At 48.5% G+C, this 20,356-nt stretch overlaps 1 protein-coding gene across 1 annotated transcript in view; it reads left to right on the top strand.

Annotated features, from left to right (window-relative positions):
* Nucleotides 1-24: 24 nt before the first annotated feature.
* Nucleotides 25-20,356, top strand: part of CRACDL (CRACD like) — a 126,628-nt gene continuing 106,296 nt past the window's right edge. The window contains 1 exon segment of the mRNA XM_034659014.1: nt 25-171. The gene's annotated coding sequence lies outside the window, so the exon portion shown is untranslated.

Raw genomic sequence — 20,356 nt, forward strand, 5'->3', positions numbered from 1 at the left:
GGGCCACCTGCTGCGTCGCGCCGCGGGCCTCAGCGTTCCCGCGCGGGTGGCGGAGTGGTTTCGGGCGGGGGCCGCCGCGCGCGCGCGCGCCCACGGCAGACGTCTCCTCCGCGCCCTGAGGACGGTGTCCCTCCTGCGCGTCGCTGAGTCTGGGCCACGCTCCTGCGCCAGGTACCGGGGTGGTTTCGAAGCGCGTTGGCCGCGAAGTGTGCGTGGGCCGACGACCGGTGGCGTGGGGAGACCCGGGCGGGGCCTGCGCGGACTGAGTCGCGTCCCGACGCCGGGCCGGGTGTGGGACGGTAGGGCAGAGCCCACCCGCCCAGGTGCCTCTCGGACCGGCGGTTGAGGGCGCGATCCCCGCGGCCGCCTCTTGGGGCAGCGCGGACACGGGCCGAGGTGAGGCAGCCCGCTCACCCAAGTGCCCAAAGTTTCCCCTTGCTCACTTTGCTGGACTTAACTTTGAATTGTGAGGTGAAGCCCAGCAGTTTGCCGGGTTTGAATTGTCAGTATACGAAGTATTTGCGACTGCCGTCTCTGAAGGCCGTTGCAGGAGAAATTAGCGGATAAATTCACTCTCTTTCTTATGCTTTAGTTAGTGGTTTATTTGTAAATAGGTTTTAGGTTTCAATTACAAGCCACCAATAAGCGATTTGGGGTTTGATCTAAGAGATATTCAAATTGGGGGGTGTGATTTTTAAAAAATTATAGTTGACATATAATGTTGTTATATTAGTTTCTGGTGTACAACATAGTGATTTGACAGTTCTGTACGTTATGCACTGCTCACCACAGTGTTCAAATTTTTAATCAACTAAGTAGGTCTTGAACAGATGCTTCATATCAGGTAGGGCTTTAATTTGAGGTTAACAAGTGATCAGAGCATAGGTAGTTACTCAAATGAGCTAACATTGGGCTTCTGAAATGCAAGGAAAAAGAAATGCCACCGTTCGAATTGGACTTGTGTAAGTACAGGCTGACAGCTGGCATCGTGTCACTGCTGAACACTTAATTTTGAGCCAGGAAATTTATCAAGTGGGAGACAAGCAGCTGTGTGATCCTTTTAGTGCCCACCCCATACCTTCTCAAGCTGATATCTTAAAATATCCTACTTCCTTATTCAAGCCTGCAAGCTTCCTTCATTTACATAACACAGGCTTGGGACCAAGGACTAAATCTGTTTAGACCTCTGGTATTCAACCTGAACTCAGCCACCCTCACCCCCCACCTGGAATTATGGAGCGTGGTGGTCACTCCTAAGGGCCCTTTGAGGTTATAAAATACTGAGGGGAAACATCTGGAGAGGGCCCTGCAGTGGTGTCTGGGATCCCTATCTTTGGGGGCTGGTGGAGAAGGGTTGAGGTGGCTGGTTTCCTGGCTCTGCCCCAGTGCCGTGCTGAGCCATATTGGAGCCTGAGGCAAAAGGAAAAATCACTGATATGAATCCCATCTTTACTTAAAATTGTGATATTTAGTACAATGTGGATTCTGTGTTCATTTTGATGTTTTAAAATATTGCATTAAGTGTTCGTCTTAGGGAGTTTTTCAGTATCCCCTTAAATATTGTGCCTGAGGTTCCTGCCTCACTTGCCTCACTCTAGCTCTAGACTTGCTTTGTGAGTCCAGTTTCTTAACCTCTGTAAGCATCCGTTTCCTCATTTATAAAATAAAAAAGGTGGCCCTCCATGGATGTTGCCCAGGTAGCTCATAGCATCTGGCTGTTGCGTGGGACTAGGCACGTGGGGCCTGTGAGACGCTGGCTGTCCTATTCACATTGCCCCTCCGCCTGGTCATCTTGAGCTCGTCACCGAGTCCTGGAGTCTCAGTTTGCCGTTCAGCAAAGTGGGAGTACTAATAGCCAGCTCGCAGGGATGCTGGCAGGGTTAAATGAGAGAATGTGTGTGAAGGCACTGGCCCTCCTGGAGGGTAAGTTTTCTGTGAAGGTTTGGGGGTCCTGGATTCGCCTTGCAAGCTTGCAACCACCTGCTTTGCCTCTGGAGGTTAGCCTTGTGCCTTGTCATATACAGACACTCTTAAATTCTGCTTGTGTTGCATGAAGACCCTTCAGAAGCAGTTCAACCAAAGTAGAGATGTTTCCTGCTGAGGGTTTCTTTTGGAGCCGCAAAGTTCACCAGCCACAAGTCATCGTATGCAAAACGTTTTATAAGTGAACCTAATTTTGCTACTCCAAACAAAACGACTTTGGTTCCCTTTTGGTATATTTAGTCCCCATTCATGATTGTGATTTTCCTGAGCCCAAGTCAAGTAGTATTACCTCAGTCACTCTCTAGCCTAAAGCAGCTTGGTCCCTTGAGAGTCAGTGTCTGAGTCTCTCTGGGTTACCCTTGGGGGCCCCTTCTCCCCACAGGTTGTCTCTGGGCACCAGAAGGTCGTAGTCATTTCAGAGTGTGTTGGAGGGTGACCTCTTGCTGTCCTCTGGCGAGTTTCCCCTCACCACGACTGAGCCTCCTTTCCCTGTTTCCTCTGAGTATGTCCAGTTGGGTTTCACCAGGGTAAGCCATAGCCGGGACCTGGCTCCTGCATCTGGCCTTGAGCTCTGCACACTCCGGGTCTCTTCTAGGTCTCTCCTGGGCACCTGAAAACCTGCCTAGGTTGGGTGGCACTGTGCTACGCTTCCATTTTCGCTGTACCAAGCAGTCCCCAGTGTTCCCAGTAGGAAGCAGGATGAAAACTTCCCATGCTTTCTGTGTTCCCCTCAACCTGCAAGGGATTTTTCTTCCTTTACCATCCCTTCTCCTCCAGGCAAGGTGCACAGGGGCGGGGGACTCAGTCCCTCCAGGTTCCTCTTTTCTCAGTACCAGAAGAGCTTTTTTTTTTTTTTTTTTTTTTTATAAGATTTTATTTTCAAGGGGCGCCTGGGTGGCTCAGTCATTAGGCGTCTGCCTTCGGCTCAGGGTCTGATCCCGGCGTTCTGGGATCGAGCCCCACATCAGGCTCCTCTGCTGGGAGCCTGCTTCTTCCTCTCCCACTTCCCCTGCTTGTGTTCCCTCTCTCGCTGGCTGTCTCTATCTCTGTCAAATAAATAAATAAAATCTTTTAAAAAAAAAGATTTTATTTTCAAGTAATCTCTACAGACAACGTGGGCCTCAAACTTACCACCCCGAGGTCAAGAATTACATGCTTCACCACTGACAGAGCCAGCCAGGTGCCCCAAGAGCTTTTTTTTTTAAATTAATTAATTATTTTAACTTGTGGGGCAGGTCTTCCTTAGGTCATATCTTCTGTCCTCTGTGCATTATGACTTAGAATAAAGCTTTGGGATCAACCCTTCCAAGCTCTCCTCTTGATATGCAAAGGGAATTCAAACATCTTTTTCACATCTTTTTGTATTATCCTCACCCCCTGCTCCCCGGGGAAAAATCAGATGCATCCTGGTGGGTGTGGGAAAGAGGGAGGAACAAATTGGGAAAATAGGGAAGAGGTTCCCTTCCTCTCCCCTTTCTCCATCTTTTTGGCTGGCTGACCTGGGTTATACGCACTGGACTTCTTAATATGTGAAAGCTGCAGGACCCGCTGGAGATGCCAGTCACAAGCTGGGAGGAAATGGGGAAAGAGCAGCTTTGAAGCTTTGGTGGTGGGTGGGAGAAGAGACTAGCTTTCTGCTTGCACATTACTGAGTCCAGCCCAGTAAACCAGTTTCGTGTGGATTAATGTCTTTCAGACTATCACCCCTATTTATGCCGCTGTTTCTTCATCATCAAAATGATCTACCATGTACTTGGCATTTACTAAAAGCATAGGAGAAATACAGAAAAATCCCAGTCACAATTAGTCGCTTCTTCAAGGTGCTTAGGAATTATTTGGAGAATAAGATTAGCCTGTAGGAAGCCTAAAGCTGTAAAGCTAAGCTCTGGGTTTTGTTCACGTTCAGTGGAAGGTGAAGTGGTCAGGGAAGGCTTCTTGGAGGAGGTGACTTTAAGTAACATTAAGACTTGGCCACACATGGGGCGCCTGGGTGGCTCCGTCAATTAAGCGTCTGCCTTTAGCTCAGGTCATGATCCCGGAGTCCCCAGATCAGGCTCTGCATTGGGCTCCCTGCTCAGCAGGAAGCCTGCTTCTCCCTCTGCCCCTCACCCCACTTGTGCTCTTTTTGTCTCTCTCTTAAATAAATAAAATCTTAAAAAAAAAAAAAAGACTTAGCCACATGGATGTGAGATGAAAGATAACTTTCCATGAGAAGGGGTTCTTGAGTGCCTAGAGACAGAAACCCTAACCACGGGTGGCCTTTCAGGACGCTCTCGTGGCTTGACCCTTCCTGGTATCATGCTTATCCTGTTCGTTGTCTAGGTACCTGTAAACACTGGACAGTTACTGTCATCTGTAGGTAGAACAGGAAAGGGCAGCATTCTAACTTCCTTGTGTTTTTCCTACACAATGGAAATCAGAGGAGTTTTCATCTAACCCTGTTTTCTTCTATAGATATTTGTATCTGGAAAATAATTTTAAACTTTTAGGTCAGGTCAGTGGTCCTTGAGACCCATTTGTAATTCTGAGGAATTACCTGAGAATTCTTTGTATTGCTTTAACGTGCTATTACCTATAATTCTGAGCTCAGCGGGTCATGAACCAGAAGATGCCATGGGACTTTAGTGGCTAATTGACAAGACACAGTGAGACAGGTGTAACCACACAGCCAGGGGTCCCTCCTCACTGGTGTCAGCCCCTGACTCCATGCAGACACTTGCCCTGTTCTGAGCACATTCCTGGGAGGAAGCACTCTCAAGTTTTTTCTTATGATTAAGGTATCTGTGAAAACAAATTACAAAAGATCCTTTTGAAAGGTGAGGAGTAGAAAGCTATTTGCTCAGGCCTCTTCCTGGCCCTGGTGGGTGAGGCTGATTTGTAAATGTATGAGGTTTGAGAACTTCCAGAATACTTGGCCTCACCTCTGAGGTCCATACACCAGTCTCTCCATGGTTTGTAACCCCAAATTCTCATGTCTGTGGGAGGCAATAGAAGCATTAACTGTGGTGTGTGAGTTTTCCAAGAAACTGCTGTCAGAACAGCCATCCTGAATGTGGGATATGAAAATGTCAGAGGTGTTTTGCTTCCTTAAAGCAGGTGGTCCAGACAAGGAGGCAGTCAGGGCTCTGGTCTCAGCTGTGCCACATAGAGTCCCTGCAACCTCAGGCACCCCATAGAGTGGGGTGGGGGGTGATTCACACACACACACACACACACACACACACACACACACACACATATATCACTTGAGGTACCGTATCAGCAGAAGAAATGTTTCATAAAATATTTATGACTATTATTCTTCCATTGTTTTTTTAAGAAGGTGAAAGGGCACTTATTATAATTCCTAGTTAGGACCCCCTAGTAAGTACCCGGAAGCAATAAAGGGTCCTTCTGCATCTGAGAGCTGATGGCATTTAAGGAAAGTGAGCAAATCTGCTGCACAGGGCTCCTGAGCAGGGCTAGTGGTAGCCAGCCTGTGGGAAGCACACAGCGAGAAGTAAGGGGAGGAGATGGCGAAGGTGGCGCGGGTAGGAGAGGGTGCGAGGAGGTGGAAGACCCTCAGCACCCGAGTCCAGGCTGCACCACATTCACGTGCTCCACCTCTCCCGGCAGCGTTAGTGTCGCTGCTAACGTGTGGCTACACGGAGCAGAGTTCGGGCACTAGCGGCAGGGCCACAAATGGGAGGTGCCCTGGGCCAGTCTCACACACACACACACACACACACACACACACACACACACACACACACTCTTGTTCCAGTGGTGTGACATGGGGACAATTCTGCCCTGCCACCTCTGTGGCTCCCCAGTGAGCCTGATGAGCAGCCCTGGTTTAGAGGATCAGAATGGGTGTCACCAATGGGTAACCAAACTGCAACCAATATTAGGTTCCTCTTATATATTTAGTCTCATGCATATGAATATATCATGAATATTTAGTACCTTTTGAACATTTAGTGTATCATGAATATTTACTGCCCAGCTGCCTTGGGTATATTTAGTGCCTCATGAATATTAGGTATCTCTTGTCCTTCCACACCTTTCTGTCTATGTTTAATGCACATGTGCTCTCCTTAATGAGTTTCGTCTGTACTAAACATATCTTACAAGTCAGCCATCCAACCCCTTTGCTATCTTTTCTTTAGAATTAAATATTATCAAACAGTATACATAACACTAACTTAGTCTCTTAAAATCAGGCTCCAGGTTGACTATATTTCTGTGAAGCCACTCCACTGTCCCATTGAGACGGGTGAGTCTGAGGTGTGCAGGGACCTCTGGGGCCAGGTGGAGGTCTGTATAGGCTCATAGGGCTTGCTCATACTCACTCCGGGTTTGCAGACCGACGCCGAACTGCATGCTCAGGGCTGGTTTCTGCCCTTGGCCCCTCAGGAGAGAAGTGCCCATGGGAGGATGCCTGTCAGTGAGGCTGTACATGCAGCTCTGAGCCTCGGGCAGGTTAGCTCCTGTTGGTTGGTTGCAGCTGTGTGGCCACGCACAACATCTGCCCCCGACAGGTGCAGGGACAGGAGCACTAGGCATGGGGCCACTCTTGTCCCCAGGACTAGTACAGAGCTGGGCGTCTTGACTTCTCCTTCCTGGTCTGCAGCTGACGTGGGCCATGCAGCGAGCTGCTCCGAAGCCCCGCACCCTCTCAGCTCCTGCTCTTCCCACCTGGGTTTAATACCACACTCCTCATCCTGAGGTTCGTTCTGTCATCTTGCTTTAATAGCTTAATTACTTATCTTGTCTTCCTCCCTCTCCCCAAGAAGTGGTAGTGAGAACTTTTTCGTGGGTCTTCTCTGCGTGAAGGATTTATGACTTGGAAGCCACAAGCGCTAACTCTGCTCATGGAAGCGAGGAGGAGGACGGGGTTTGTTGGTGGGCCAGACCCATGCGCTTGACGCCTGAATCACTCGGTCAGGCCACTTCACCTGGTGGTGACTCACTCTCTGCGAACTGGGATTGTCTGCACAGGATCTGAAGTGGTCACGTATGTTTGGATGGTTGCTGGGTGTCAGCCGCATGCTGCATTGGAAGCCAGATTTTAAATCACCGTGTAGTAGCATTTCCAGTGTGCTGTCTGGGTCAGGGGGGCTCTTCAAGTACAAACACAAAACATTTTGCAGATCTGAGTCACTGTTTTCTGAGGCTCGGCCAGTGTCATCTTGTCTCCCTCATGGCCTTCCTGAGCAAAGATGGTTCTCGCAGTTGAGGTGCTCAAGTAAGCGAGGCTTCCCTGGTACAACGCTTAGAACTGAAATCGCTGGTGTTTCGTGGGTCCTGGGGCATCGCAGGGGCATCTCTAGGTGGTGAAGGGATGACTGCAGGCAGGACTTGGCCAGGCCAGCAAGCAGGGAAGGCCCAGAAGGCAGCGGACTTGGCGCGGAGCAGGCCTGCCAGCTGGCGGGAGTGCCGACCCGACTTGTGATTTGGCTCGTCAGAGTCAGGCTGCTCCCTGGTGGCTCCCTCAGGCGGCATGAGGCCAGGTGCTGCCCAGCACACCGTCTCCAGCACCCAGTGAACCCGGGGGTGGGATGTGAGTGGGCATCATGATAGATTTGGGCACATACCCTCCCAAACTTCTGTCTGGGCTATACTGAATATGCGAGTGTGTGTGTGTGTGTGTGTGTGTACAAAAGTACATATTTAATGCAGAGAAGTAATGTCTACATTGTTTTGTGCTGCCTTTTCAGAGCTAGTGGTGTGTGTTGAGTCCCTTTCTCACATCATTAGATATTCTTCCTTCGCATCGTTTGTGTGGCTATGAGGAACTCCCATCGTGTGGGTAGGCCCAGCTTATTTCTCCAAGTCCTCTGTGGGATGGACGTTTGCTTAGGTTATTTTCAGCCTTTTGCCTCTTAGTAACAGTAGGACGGTGAACAGTCTTGTCCATGCTCTTTTGCACGTTTGTCTGGTTGGTTCCTTCCAAGTACTAGCTCGTAAGTAGATTTCCTGTGTATGTACCTGTCTTCTCTGATATGTCCTGCCTGGAATAATTTTTCACACCAAATGTTTATATATTTATTTTTCAGATGAGATTTCTTGCATCTTGGTCAATAGTCTTCAGCAACTGTGTTATTCAGGATTTGCTCTAGTTAGTTTAGGCAGAAAAAGATTTTCTTTTTTTTTTTTTTTAAAGATTTTATTTATTTATTTGACAGAGATAGAGACAGCCAGCGAGAGAGGGAACACAAGCAGGGGGAGTGGGAGAGGAAGAAGCAGGCTCATAGCAGAAGAGCCTGATGTGGGGGCTCGATCCCACAACGCCAGGATCACGCCCTGAGCTGAAGGCAGACGCTTAACCGCTGTGCCACCCAGGCGCCCCAGAAAAAGATTTTCTAGGCAGGAAATTCTTGAACAGGAAATTCAGGGCTGACAGAATTGTTGGAAGTTTGGCCCTTGGTCAGGCTGGCAGGAGTGACCCCCCCTCCCCCCACAGAGCCACACTGCAGAGCTGGCCAGCTGGGCGCTGCTGCCTCCCATCCCAGACCTGTTCCACGGAGGGCCCCTCCTTCTGCTCAGTGGACATCCATGATGCTGGGGAGGAGGCTCTGGGACGTCACCACCCCCCCGGCCCCCCTCCATGGGAAAACCTGGTGCCTCCATGGAGGCAGTGTCTGTTAGCAGAGATGCACAGGAAACTCCTTGGTGTGGGGAGCCTGGCAGGGATGGAGGCTAGGAAGTATGGTCCTTGGTTTTCTAGCCTCCAGCAGGCAGTACACAAGCGGGGGGTATGAATGGCATCTCAGCCTTTTTTTTTTTTTTTTTTTAAGTTGTATTTGATGCAGGCAGAGGTGAGATTCACAGCACGTAGCCACAGGCACGGTGGGCCTGGCCCCTGTCTCACAGAATCAGTCATTCTGCTCTCAGAGAAGGCCCAGAATCTTTCATGGGTCAGGTTTTCATTTCAGTCCCCATGGACATGAGCCCCAGCCCCCTTCCTGCTTTCTCTCAGAAACCAGATTAGAAACTTCCCCAGCGTGAGCTTTGTTCAAAATAGGTGGCAAACCAGCGTGAAGCCACATACAAATAGTTCCTGCACGCTTGCCTCGTCTATAGACCATGTAGTTGAGAATCGGGTCCCCAGGGACCTGCCTCAGTAGGAAAGGTGGGTTGTCTGCTTGTTTTCTCTCTGCGCAGGAGACCTTTTCTCTCTCTGTTCCTCTCCTGGTGGTGTCATGTTCGTGCTGAACAGCCCTCGGTTAGTAGGCATGGAGAGGAAGCATGAGTTAACGTGCTGCTAAGTTAAGAGCCAGGTTTTTTTTTTTCTTTCATGAACCATAATTGATTAGCAGTCAGTTGTTGAACTATATTTCTCCTTGCCTCTTTAAACAGGTTTTTTAGCATAATTACTATGAATTCAGGTGTTTGTATAGTGCCAAGGTCCCCCTCTGAATGGATTACTGTATTTTCAGTTGTTCAAGAAAAGCATTGCTGAGGCACGGTTCCAGAAAAGACTGTCTTCAGCAACTCTGAGCCCATTGGTGGGCCGGGGTGTTCTGGTGACCGATGGCGCACACCTTTCTGGTCCTAAATGGGCCTTCTCCCGCTTAAAGTAACTGTTTCCCCTCCAGAGAGGGACTATTTAAAGCAACCTGGTGGCCCCTAACTGGAAGCTCCAAGGTGGATGCTGGAGGTGAGGAGAGAAGAGCCCACCCTCTAACTCCAGGTGGGATGTGACAGTCCATGCAGGGCCCAGCAGGTCATGTTTTAGAAACCCATCAAAGAAATCCATATCTTTTAAAAAGGAGAATGTAATAGTGATTCAATATATTCTAAGTGATTCACCTCGGATTTCTACAGCACCTCCCTTCTAGGAATTAAAAATAGGACTTAACTTATATGTAATGCTGTTTCTCTTTCTTCAATTTCGGAGGGTGTGCCCTGATTGTATATTATGAAGTAAACTGGAATAATAATTCTACCAGCAACAGATGTTTTTCTTTCAGGCCTTCCAACCGTATAAAATGAGACTCTGCGTTTTGTGTGTGTGTGCAGTGTATAAACACTGGATGAGCCAGGCTGCTTGTTGCATAATCCCACACGCCCCTCCGCTCCACCACCGATCTTGTGCTTTAAAGGAATGAAGTGTGAGTATGGGTGTGATTAGAAGAGTCTCTTTCCAGCCCAGAGACCCGGTGATGTCAGAGCCAGTCACTGTATTGACTACCTGTTGAACGCCAGGCGCCATTTTGGGTGTTTCACCTTCTCTCACTGAAGCCTTACGGTCACTGTGTGCCTCTTATAAATAAGGAAACTAGGGCCCAGAGAAGTGAGGTAACTTGGCCAAGGTCCCTCAGCTAGTGAGTGAAAGAGCTGTGAACCCAGCTTCACTCCCCCCACCGATTTCTCTCAAGAGATGATTTCCCCTTGAAAACAACGCAGGCACTTACCCCTCTGCTTGCACAAGCACTGAATGGTTGTTGGCTCTATTGCTGTTAGTTAGAGGTGCTATCATGGTTGCTTCACCCCTCACTCTTCTTATGCCCATTTTACAGAGGAGCAAACTGAGGCCCAGAGAGGTTATGGGACTTACCTAAATTGCCAGTCATACACAGTGGAGCAGGAATTTGAATCCAGTGTCCTTGTGTTGCCTTGTTTTTAACCTGTCTTGAACTGTTAACTTGGCAATGGCTGGGAAGTGTCTTTATAACACCCCCAGGGTTTTACTTATGGAGTGAACACTTTTGCCATATTATTCCCTTGGGTGTGCACAGGGCCTGGGGCATGGGAGGGGCTCCTTGTTTGCTGGTCACCTTCCCCCTGAGTCCACCTCCCTGACTTCCCACCCACAACTGGAGTCTACGTGGAGGCCCGTCATCCCTCCTGCCTCTCCTGGCCAGGCTGCAGCAGCTTTTGGAGGAAAGGAGAGCAGAGGAAGGTCACAGGTGGAGGTGGCAGGTGGAAGGGCAGGACTGGAGGCTGGGCTGACCACACCCTGGCAGGTCCCTGGCTGTTTGGGTGACCTTGAGGACACCCTTGGGTTCACTTTCCTCCTTTGCACACTGGGAGATTGAGATACATGACTCCCAGGTTTGTTGGGAGAAGCAAAGGTGATAGTTATGAGGAAATGGCAGATATGCTGTCACCCGTGGATAAGAGTGAGTTAGAAATGACATTTTATTATAATTAGCCCCTTTTTATTAATACATTTCTAGTTAGAATAAGTCCTTGTTATTGGGGGCTCACAAAGCCTGACTCTCCCATTTTCCAGCGTGTGGTCTCTCAGTGCCTCCGTTCCCCATCTGGAACATGGGGAAAGGACTAGTACCCACCTCAGAGGCATGTTGTGTGGACTGGCTGGACTGCTATTGTCGGTAACATGCCTTGCCCACAGTAAGCACATACTTAGCCCCATGCTCACCTGAAGGAATAAAAGCTAAATGGCTGCCATTGCTGTGGAGAGCAAAGGCCAAAGAAATACAGAAAAAAATTAAACTTCCTTACAGCTTGCAGCTAGCCCATTGACAAGTCCTTGAAACAGGCAGGGTGACCTCCTGCAGGAACTCAACTGCCTCGATGTTAATATTTTGCTAGAGGCAAAAGGCAACCTTAGCTTGACGTTAGCCTGACCTCCAGGATCCTGCAGGTCTACTTTAATATATGAAAATCCCTTTGGAAACCATCTTTACCTTGACCCCTCCACCCCCAAGATATGTGTTAGTAATCATTCCCCAAGTATATGGCCCATGATACACATCTGAAGGGTCTCATGACTAAAAGTTTACTGGACAGTAATAAATGGCCTTTTCCTAACAACAGCTAGCCTATCAAGGTCGCTTCCAAATTCCTTAGAGACTTAATGCTATCCCTAACCCCCTCCCAACTTGAAAGTATACACAACCCCAGTGTGGCCCTTTCTGCCCACAGGTCCTGTCCCCATGCTTTAATAAAACCACCGTTTTTGCACTGAAGATGTCTCAAGAATTCTTTCTCTGAACCCCAACATTTCACATCATTACCATCTGTGAGAATAAAAACTGAAGTGGTACTGTGAGGGAGACTGGCTTGGAGCCACCATTGGCTGAGCACGTACTATATTGCAGGTACTATTATGCACTTAAGGAATATATTATCCCACTAATTCTGGGAATACCGTTAAAAGTAGAAATGATGGTTCCCGTTTTGAGGTGAGGAAACGAAAGCTCAGGGAGCTGAAAGTGATGTGCTTGTCCCCATCCGAGGAGACCAAGGGGGCTGTGTTCTGAGTCTTTTTGGCTCCATGGGGCCATCCTATTGTGAACTGTTCACCATGTACCAGCATGATTAGCTGCAGGAGCAGGTGCTTCCCAAACATCATCTGTTCTTGTTTCTCCCCCATTCCCAAGTAAACACTTCTGTTGAGACATCATGTTGATATTCTACCAGTTCCTTGCTCTTCTGATGGACATAGAGTCTTTTGTACAAAGTTATGGTTTAAGCCCCCTACTGCCAACCAAACTGGAATTCCCATCTGAACTCACATCAATGAGCAAGGTCCAGAATGGCCTGCCATGGTGTTTGGTTTCGTAAAGGCTGTAGGTTCTCCCCTAAAGACAGAGTGCCTCGTCTTTCTGAGAAGGAGGGTCTCTTTGTAACATCGAACAATTTGGGAAACCTTTCACATGGCAGTAACTATATTTTAATGAGCCATCAATGAGGGAAATATATGTAAACAAGAATACACTATGAATTTTGAAGCTCATCTAGGTAACTTTCCTTTAGTCACCACTACAAGTATTGAAAAGAAAAATGACCTGTGTATGTATGTGACATAATATTGATGCCCTTTCCAGATAATGCTTGTAGATCAGGAATTCACATGCAAAGAACTAAGGATATATGTTTGGAGATTGCATATTTATAGCCTTTAAAACAAAAAAGTGGATGTGCCCTTTTGCAGTTTGCTTTTTCCTGGCCGGTACTTTGCTTGCAATTTCAGTGTGTTCCACGAGGGGGTGCCTGGGATCAGGATGCTTTTGCAATGGATGAGGCTTCACCCCAGCAGTGAGATCGAGTGTAGTTTTCTCCTCCCAAATGTTTTCTTTTTAGAATAAAAATACTTCAATTGAAAAAAATATATATAAATTAAGAGAATATGGTCTGAAAGAGGTAACCAAACATGAAGATAAATGTAAAAGATGTAGCAGGCTAAATAACACCAAATTTCCAGTGATTAATTATTGCTTAGTTTTTTCTAATTCCGGATTCACTTTTTTCTTAGCTCACAGGCATTAAAAAGAATCCCAAGCATTGGCCACTGCACTACTTCCAAAGGGTTTGAGGTGTCACAGCCCAATATAGCTTTATTTTTTTTTTTTTTTTTTGCCCACCCTCCTCGCCCAACCTGACCCCAATATAGCTTTAGTATTAGAAATATACCGGTTGTCTTAGCCACATAGGGACCATGAGGCACCTCAGACCCTCCTCTTTCACCTGGACCCCAGCAGAAGGCTCTGGGTCTCCTGTGGCCATGTCTTTCCCTCAGTAACTCAGTCGTGAAGGGTACCTTGGCCTCCTGTTCACCTGTGAGAGATAGCTAGGTGTTGAGCTAGTTTGAATATGAAATACACAGCCACAAGAAAATCAGACAGAAGTCTCTCAAACAAACTTCTCAGTTCATCTGGTCAAAGTTCACGTCTGTTTATTCTATTCGGTGTTCCTTCAGTACACACTTACCGAGGCCCCTGTGGAGCTCACGGCCCGTACAGTAGTCCAGATATATCCATATAAGTGCAGCGGGTGTGACAGGCTAGGGCAGAGGATTCCACTGGGGCAGGGTGTGTGGGGTCAGGGTTATGGAGACACTGGCCAGGCTTGAGCTGGGTCTTCCATGGGGCGTTTCCAAGGAACCCCACTGAGCTCATGGTAGGATGGAGCTGACTGGCACAGTAGATATGGGCGGCATGATGCTGAGGGTCCATAATAGTTTTAGGGTTTTAATTTCTTTTAAAGGTTTTAATTTCTTTTAAAATCAGAAGGGAAACATGAACTTTAGGTTCAACAAGATATTTTAGTATATAGTCATCTTTATGCTGATGCAATTGTAACATATACTTTTTAATTTTTCTTTAATAGAGGAGAGGGCCTGTATAGGCAAAAGTGCCAAAAGCCCAAAAAAGTCGTAATGAGGCCCTAGTGGCGGAGTGACTGGCCTGGGCAGCAAGCGTGACAGAGGGACCTCCTGACCCAGGGAACTGCAGTGAGCAGAGTCACACAGGTGGGGATGACCTGTGTGGGTAGGAAAGGACCACTCAGTGGGCTGGCTCAGCAATGCACAGGTGCAGACTGGGGCTGGAGGAAAGCAGGGACCCTGGAAAGACTGTCTCCACCTTGGCCACAACCTGTTCATTGAAGGCAGACAGCCCTTGGTTTTACATCCAAGTGCTTGGGTACTCAGGCTTAGGTATCTCTCACAGATGTGTGAGAGATAGATGCTAGGGAATTTTAGGAGCTTCAGAATATTAGCTAAACCCGAAAAGGTTGGATTTCTCAAATATGGGTTTTTTGTTGGTGGTGGTGTTTTGTTTTTTTGTTGTTGTTGTTTTGTTTTTGGTTTTTTTGGTTCTAGTCCCAACCTGGTCACTTGGGGGTGAGACATACACCTTTGAACATGTTTCCTCATCTATAAGTTGGGGCAATAACTCATACAGGTTTGCTGAGGGAATGAGCTAATTCATGTCAAGTGCCTTCCTAGCCCAGTGCCTCGCCTCTGGGCATTGTCAAATGTTGGTTTCCTTCTCCTTTGCTTGTCTACTTTGTCTTGTTCAGGGCAGGCCACGGAGATGGAAGTGCGCTTCCCTGGGCCGTGCCTTGGCCTGGTACCAGCACCACTTGTGGCTGCCCCAGCCTCACCTACCAGGCTGACTCAGGAGGTCTGGGTGGGACCATAGTTTGTGTTTAACAAGCTTTACAGGTGAATCTTTTGTGTGGCCGGGGTTGAGGCCTTTGGCCTTCACCAGAGTGTGTCTGGGCTATGGTTTGGCAGATTTGATTTCCAAGACGGAGGCTTCCACCTTCTTGAGGGAGGGAGGAGCCCGAGACCTTGTTTGGGGAGAGTCCAAGAGTGCAAGGCTGGGCTGGCCTGTGTCCCATCGACTCTGAAAAGGCACAGGCACTCCTTTGTCCTCATCCCCGTGAGCCTCCCTGTCTTCCTGGAGTACTCCTTCCTTTTGGCTTGAGGAATGAGCAGGGACGAGCGGCTGCTGCACACCCACGTTTCCAGTTTCCTTCATCTAGTTTGTCCACACGCGTTTGTTGCAGCCATGTGCACGGCAGTGTGATTTAAGGCTGGAGAACTTAGATGTGGGTCGGGCCTTCGTGGCATCACCTGATAGCACACAGACGTGTGAATAACTCTCATCATAAAGTAGACCGAAATAGGGGTTACTCCATAAGATGCACTCCCCGCGGGGATCCAGGAGTTCGATTATGGAGGCAGCCACTGATGGATCAGAGGGGTGAATGCCACTTCGACAGTCAGGGAGGCACAGGGGGTGGAGGGAGGAGGGCTGAGGCACGTGCCGGACGAGCTGTGTCTGATGGGACAGGACATGGATGGTGTGCAGGGCTGAAGTGGGCAGAGGAGTTTGTAGAAGTAGGGTTGCAGCTGAACTGGGAAGGCGGGCTCCCTGCAGGAAAGGCTGGCCCACTTTGTTGGTCATGGCCCTGGGGCGCTGCAGGGGTGACCACTCAGCAAGGGCTTTGAAACCAGCCGTGCTTGGCTTGGGGGAAGTCGCAGGGACAGGGCCTCCACGCGGAAGTGTGTGCAGTGCAGCCTCTCCGCCCATGAGCCAGGCGGGAGAAGTGATGGGGAAGCTCTTCCACTCGTGACAGAATCAAAGGCGGATACTTAGGAAGGGCACTTAGTAGGAAACGTGTAGAACCCGCCTGCGGAACACGATAACGTGGCGCCGGAGACACAAAAGGGCAATTGTACGAATACAGATGTTTAGCGTGATTCTGGAAGGGAGGGAGCAAGAGCTTACATATTTAAGTTGTTCCCAAATTATGGATTTAACATAGATCCCAGGCAGAATCTGGGTGGATAATGCACCAGATACTAAAATATTATAAATTTGCCATAATTTCAACATTTTGATATTGAGATAGTAATAGAAAAACATACCCATGGAACAGACTAGAAAGCCTGGAAAATAGAAGTTAACAGATTTAGTTGATATTTAACCACGTGGGAAACCATCAGGTCCCTCACTCATCAAACCTCAAAATATACTCCCCAAAATATGTTAAATTTATAAATGAAATTATTAAATTCACTTTAAGTATTTGAGAAATTATCTGATGAAAAAGATCTTTCTATACATGACACCAGAGGCAGAAACCACAACTCTACAGTTGTTTTGTTTGTTCATCTGGGGAAATAAAAACTCAAGTATGCCAAGAGAAGAAGCCCAAAAACAAAATCAAAAGTCAGCTGATAAACTAAGAAAAAAACCCTTGCAATGTGTATGACACATACTGTCTTACGTAAACAAATCTAATAATTGATATGAAGAAGTCTTATTATGAATGAACTTGCCAGTAGGAAAGTGGGTGAAGGATATGAATTTGTTGGTTTTTTTTAAGATTTAGAGAGAGAGAGTGAGAGCTCAAGTGCACACAGTGGTGAGAGGGAGGGGCAGAGGAAGAGGGAGAGAAGCAGACTCCTGCTGAGCAGGGCTTGATCTCAGGATCCTGAGATCATGACCTGAGCTGAAATCAAGAGTCGGACGCCAACAACCGACTGAGCCACCCAGGTGCCCCGATATGAGTTCATTTTAAATGGCAGTAAGTGTGAAAAAGGACAATCTTACAGTAATCAAATAGGTGCATATTAAAATTAGATACTAATTTTTGCTATCAAATTAGCAAGCGTTTGGTGTGTATTGTTTTTATTTTTGTGGATGGTGGTGCTCAGCGCAAGTGGACGGACATGTGTGGCAAGGACTCCCCTGTGCCTTTAGGAGGGGAAGGTAAGAGCCGTCTGCCAGAGCTTTGGCAAAATGTCCCAGAACCCTTAAAAGAATTCATCCCTTTATCCTGGTGATTCTGCTTTTAGGAATTTTTCCCAAGGAAACAATGCAATCTGCAGTCAAAAAGTTTCTATGCAAGGATGTTCCTCACAATGTTATTTATAAAGATGAAAATTTGGAAGCAATTTAAACATCCAATAAGGGGAATGAGTCATTCTCATGCCAGAGTGCGGTCGAGCCCTCGAGAGCATTTCTCAGGATGTTTAACTAAGGCTAAATGAAGAAGGCAGGAAGGATGGCGGCCAGAGCTGGAAGGGGGGTAAAGGGAGGGGAGGACTAGAGGGAAAGAGCCAGGGGCCAGAGTGAGGATGGGAGAGGTGTTAGGCGAATAGGCAGGTCATCACATTGTTTTAGATTCCTTCGGCAAATTTTGATGGAACAGGTACTGGCTATGTGGCACTGTCATTTCGGCTTGATCTAGAGTGCAAGGGGGTTTGAGTGGACTGATCCAAAGGAAGGGGTGCTGACACTCCCAGAGGCTCAGGCAGGCTGTCGCTCAGGGTAAGGGACCCATGCCCTGCGGCCTGTCTCATGTCCACCTGGCCCCTCAAGACAGGCTCGCTGTGGGGGCTCCACCCCTCTCCTTGCTGCTCTTCGCTTCCCCAGGGACCTGCTTGTTCCTGCCTCCTCGTCTCAGTGTGCCTTAGGGATTGACGTTTAAAACCAAACAAAAAACATTCAGGATGTATCATTTTAAAATGAAAAAAAAAAAATCAGGACATAAAACTTTCTAAAAAAAAGAGATTGTCTTGTACATAAAAACAAATCCGTATATTATTTATGTCTGTGTATAGAGGAAGTACTGGAAGGAAACTATTGAAATGTTGTTTCTGGTCAGCTCTGATCGAATTATGGGAGATTTAATATTTTTCTGTATTTTTTCTTATAATCAATATGAATGCCTTTTTTAAAAAACAGCTTTATTAAGATCTAATTGACACATAACCTGCACACATTTAAGTACACAATCTGTAAGTTTTGACCTATGTGCACATCCTTGAAACCGACACCCACCATCAAGATAATGGATATCCATCACCCCCACAACATATCCATCACGCCTTTCGTAATCCCCTCCCTCCATCCCTGCAAGGCAACCACTGATCCATTCTCTGACACTGTTATTCCATATGCATCCCCTAGAAGTTTATGTCCGTGGAATCTTGCAGTATGTACTCTCTTTGTCTGGCTTCTTTGAGCCTGTTATTGTTTTGTAGTTCATCCGTGGTAGTTGTGGGTATTAGGATTTAGTCCTTTTCATTCCTAAGTAGTGTTCCTTTGTGTGGATACTGTGGGGTTTTTACAGCCCCATGAATTACATTTATAATTAGGAAAATCCCCATTTTTCTAAGTGTACCCTGAGATTGGCCAGTGTCATGGAAGTTGGGGTTCCTGCTGTCCATCCCTCCCTAGAAGTTTGGGGCAGTTTTCCAGACCTGACACAGTGACTCTTAGGGCAGCAATCTGGTAAACCCAGAGGGGCCACGTGCTATCATTTGCCAAACAAAGGCTTGGCTAAGCCTTTGAACACTTGTGCTGTATATGGTCAGAGTCTGGTTTTGGTTCTAAGGAGACGAAGTGCTGGTTAGCAGACCTTTTGAAGACCTGCCTTTGTGCTTCACCTCAGTCCTAGAGTCAGAGAAAGCTTTGTTGAAGGAGCTTGACCTCTTGTCACAAATTTGCATCGAGTGTGGACCCTGGTTGTGCTGCCCATTGATGACCAGTCTGCCTGCCCAGCCCCCCTCAGCTGACACCACTCTCCCCCTGCCCCAGCAGCCCCCTCTTCATCTGCCCAGTGCAGCCCCTGCCCCATCTCCCTGGAGCTCCTGCCCTTCCCTTGAACAAAGCTGACGGCCCTCTTCCCTCTGCTTTCAGGTGATTTTCATGAGGTCTCCCTATCTCTTGGTTTAGCACAAAACCACTTAGTTCCTGCAGGACTCCAGACTCCTGAGGTCTCAGGAGGGTCATTCTCAGGCATCGCTGGTCCCTGTGAGCAGAGGGACAGGCATTGGCACAATCTTGCCCCCATTTGTTGTTGTCATCACTGGGGGTCCCAGAAGGGGCCTTCAGTATGCTCAGAAGCCAGTCCACTGTGACATTCTGCTCTCTTAGTCCCAAAGGAAGGACTTAGCTACCCCTGTTTCCATGCAGAATGGGGATAGGAAGGGGTAGCCCCTCTCCCACACACTGTATACCTGCTTGTCCCTGGGCCCAAGTCTCCTAAGGTCTGTTATATGATGTCTTTTTCTTTCTTTATCATTCTGAGTAGGGGTTAGACCCAGTCCCTGGGCCAGGCCAGGAAATGGACACTCCCATCCTGCTGACTTCCCTCCCTCCATTATTTCTCTACCCCGAGGGCCCCATGCCAACTCCTTCACCAAAACCACACATACTGGAGGAGACCCATGACTGACCAGGGAGCTAATGCCCAGGTACCTGGGTCTCCTGCTCTGGACTGCACCGCTTTGCCCACTGCACACCTGCAGACTGCCAGATGCTGTCTCAAGGGGCTGGGGCCCCTCTCTGGAAACAGCACGGGGGGCTGGGAGTCACGTCATCTTTCCCTTCCTTCTCTCTCAGGGGTCTTAGATTCCAGGGATGAGACTGTCAAAACAGAAGCAGGAGGATGGGTGTCTGGCTCTCCCTGGAGGGGTGGTGATTGATGTGCGCCTGCACCCATAGCCACCGCTGCCTCCTCGCACGGGACCCTCCTGTTTGGAGACTGCAGGGGCCCATTGGTGGTGAGGGCCCAGGTCCCCTGCCAGCAAAAAAATCATGTTTGTGAGGTAGGCCCTGCTCCCCAGAAAGAGGAGGAGGGGGTGGGGGCAGGGCTCCCCTCTCTACAACTGGGACTCCTTTTTTTTTTTTTTTTAAGTCTCCTTCAAAGAGGATGAAAACAAACAGTAGGTTTGCCTGGACGATGTCCAGCTCGTGTAATCTTAGAGCCACTGTGGGCGGCGGTAGCAGGAGCCAGCCTCTGTAACCCAAGCCTGGCACAGTGTAGGGGCCGCTTTTCGGGGAAGCTCCCGCAGGCTCCCGTGGCTATGTGTGTCGCTGTGGCTAGCAGCACGTGGTGAGGCCACCCGCCCAGCTGCCCATGCAGGTGCTCTGTGGGGCCGGACACTCAGGGAGCCCGTGTGTGAGCTCGCCGGCATGGCGGTGGGTCGGGGGCCGCCCTTCACATCAGGGTGGCCAGGACCCTGCTAGGTTTCTCAGGGGGCCCTTCCTTGTGTCTGAAGCTGCCCAGGTGTGTCTTTTCTGCATGTTTATTATACCAGTGGTGTCCGCGTGCCGTGGGTGCCCTGCGTAGAGAGGGGAACCTTCCCCCTGGAAACCTGGCACCGTGGCGCTTC

Source organism: Ailuropoda melanoleuca, chromosome 4, assembly GCF_002007445.2.
Source record: "Ailuropoda melanoleuca isolate Jingjing chromosome 4, ASM200744v2, whole genome shotgun sequence".
Lineage (NCBI taxonomy): Eukaryota > Metazoa > Chordata > Mammalia > Carnivora > Ursidae > Ailuropoda > Ailuropoda melanoleuca.